The sequence below is a fragment of the Eschscholzia californica genome, unplaced genomic scaffold, assembly GCF_041429995.1.
Source record: "Eschscholzia californica isolate CP2 unplaced genomic scaffold, dmEscCali1.0.p SCAF_2, whole genome shotgun sequence".
Taxonomy (NCBI): domain Eukaryota; kingdom Viridiplantae; phylum Streptophyta; class Magnoliopsida; order Ranunculales; family Papaveraceae; genus Eschscholzia; species Eschscholzia californica.
The window spans coordinates 40,305,084-40,308,096 of NW_028238309.1; the positions used below are offsets into that span (position 1 = coordinate 40,305,084).

At 33.6% G+C, this 3,013-nt stretch overlaps 1 long non-coding RNA gene across 1 annotated transcript; it reads right to left on the reverse strand.

Moving 5' to 3' along the window:
* Positions 1 to 240: 240 nt before the first annotated feature.
* On the reverse strand, positions 241 to 863 carry LOC147557895 (uncharacterized). The gene is made up of 2 exons (XR_015235379.1): positions 599 to 863; positions 241 to 402 (listed from the first exon to the last, which is right to left on the reverse strand). It is a non-coding gene; the product is annotated as an uncharacterized LOC147557895 (long non-coding RNA).
* Between the last annotated feature and the right edge of the window lie 2,150 nt (positions 864 to 3,013).

A 3,013-nucleotide genomic window follows, 5' to 3' on the forward strand; every position in this document is an offset into this window, starting at 1 on the left:
CAGAATGGTGTAGCCGAACGTATCAACAGAACTCTATTAGAACGAGCTCGTTTCAATATACAACTCGACCCCAATTTAAATTAAACGTGGAGGTCTTTAATCTCATTTATTTTTTCATGGGATTTTCGTTAGCCATCAAGATGCAATGTTATGAGATTTAAATTTGTGATGCACACATCCAGTAATTATAAAAAATTATGAAAACTGGTAAAGTAAAAAATGGAGAAGAATCTTGAGACATTTCTTAAGGGAGATACTTTATTTAAGATCACAAAACTCATTTAAAGAGAAATTAAGTGATCTAATCACCCATTTACAGCAACATTTATTCTTGAAGTATACAAAAGATTAGACATTGTTAGACGCATTGTTGAAGACATGCAGTGAGACAGGCCACCGCCCCTGCAAATCACCAAATTTTAACAAAAAATGTCAGTGTCATTGTCATATATAAAAGGTTTTCTTGTATGAATAGATTTTGTACAAATTTATTTCTTAAATGTATATATATATATATATATATATATATATATATATATATATATATATATATATATAAACATGAACACTATATATATGTGGGAAAGATGTACAATACCTAGATCCGGCTTAACACATGCGTTAACGCAATTTGTAATACAACTTAGATCAAGTGCTGAAACTTGTTGATTAAACATCCCCAATATAACAAATATTGCCATGAAAAAAGCAGCTACATTCATCACATTCATAATGATTTTACCTTCCATATTTTCTTAAACCAACAAAAACCCAATTTTATATTCTTTGGCTTTCTGTTCTGTTAACTCAGTCCTCTTCAATGTTTGATGCGATTGACTTATTTATAGGATATGACTCCAGATGGTGTTGAACTTGTCAAATGTGTTATTTAACTCTTTTGGTCAACAAAATCTCTAAGATTTCGTCACTTTTAAATAAAATCCAAAAGATCTACGAAGTTTTTATTTGGTGAGATAAGAATTTGTAACCTTGTCAGCATGTAAGGTGAGATTTGATTACTGGATGGTGGCCCTTGATCTTCCATTAAACTGTGTGAACCATTTATTAAGAAATTTAAAAATTGCATCCAACAACACATCAAAATTGAGATCTCCAACAATGACAGTGAAACACTATGGACTTAAACAAAATAGGGAATACATAAAAGATGAGCAAGTTAGTTTGGAGGAGGATGGAAGTGACGTTTTGTACATCATTAACATTTTCCGCAAAATTTTATACCACCGTCCAACTTTCTTGTTCTGCTTTTTCTATAAAAATTACTAAGATGCTTTAATTGCTCATATGGACATTTAAGAATTCTGTCATTAGAGGGAAATAAGATAGAAGCATTTTCTTTGATTATGCAACTTATTGGCATGAATTTTTCCTTTATCTTTGAGAGTTTTTATTAGTTGTTATATCCTTATACCGTAATAAAATCTTTGTGTATTTTGCGTTCAGGTTTAAGGTCTACTGGTAGCGAATTTAGACATGTTGCGGTTTATTCATTTTTGGAACTGATGATGTCATTATGAAATCTAATACATATTTGTGTATTCTCTCTCCACAGTCCACTACTAATATGTGATTATTCTTGTAAGTTGAGTCCCTCAAGATACTGGTAGCAAGCTCTTGGCTGCCTTATTTCTAAGTTGTATTCAGCTTAAAATCTGTAAACTGTAAGGTGCTGTTTGTTTTTTTAAAATTTCAGACCTGAAATCTGAATTAGGTCTCTTTTCAGATTTAAGCTGTTTGTTTTTCTTATTTAACCAAATCTGAAAATTTGGCTGAATGACCTACAAATCTAAATAGGCTGAATAAAACCTATTTTTTTCAGACTTCAAAAGAAGTCTGAAACGGAAGGACGGTATCTGAAAATTGGTGAATGACGATTATACCCTCTAAAACAAAAGTACTCTTCATCTTCTTGCTTTTCACCACCGCCACCACCGACAACACTACCACCATCACCACTCTCTCACTCACTTGCCGGAAGGTCTTTCTTTGAACCCTCGCCGGATCCGGCAAGGGGTTCTCTGTCGAAACTCAGATAAAAGGAGAGAAAGAAAATAGTTGAAGTTTAGAGAGAGAAAGTGGAAATGCTTCAATCTGAGATATTAGAGTGATGAAATCGAAGTTCTCATGCAAAGTAGTAAATGATCACTCGACCAAGAGCTCATACTAGATACTTTCAGTCGACCAAGTGTTTGAGGTGTTCTAGGGTTTCCTTTCAAAAAAAAGAAAAGAAATTCAGAGTGCAAAAAAGTTTGGGTCTTCAAATCCCTAATCTTAACCAAAATACAGAGCTCCCACCAGATGCATTAGTTTTCCCACATGAGATTGACCAGCTTCCTTGCTATTTGGGTCTTCAAATCCCTAATCCAATCCAAAATCTCATTTCCCCCATTCAATTTTCTACATCTATCTCCATTATTAACAGTAGAATGAAACCCAGTATTTGTAGTCAGGTTTATCTCAGTTTTCTCGAATTTCTTCTTTCATGGAGTTCAATGGAGACTGATGAAATCGTTCAGTCGACAAACTGCTCGTACAGACAGACATGGGAGAGGAGGAAAGAGAGAATTAGATAGAGAGGGACCAAAAATAGACCTCATTCACTTGCAAGGGTATAAATGTCAAAATAAAAATTCAGACATAGTAATTCAGAATAAAAAAACAAACATAAAACTTTTATAACAATTCAGCTAATTCAGATTCAGCAAATTCAGTTCAGCAAATTCAGATTCAGACACAAAAAAAAAAACAAACAGCACCTAAGTTAGATTTGCATTTTCTGAAATTTGTCAAAGCCTAAGGTAAAAGATATAATAAATGAGAGATGAGCTTTTCAGGAGAAGCAGGAACGGGCAAAAGCGCTGCAAATTCACCTCATGAAAAGATGGATGAATTGGTATCGATCAAGAAAAAAGGAGAAATGTTGAGGTTTCACAACATGGTGGTTAGATTGGGATTGATATTGAGTCCAAGAGAAGGATAAACTTTGGGAACT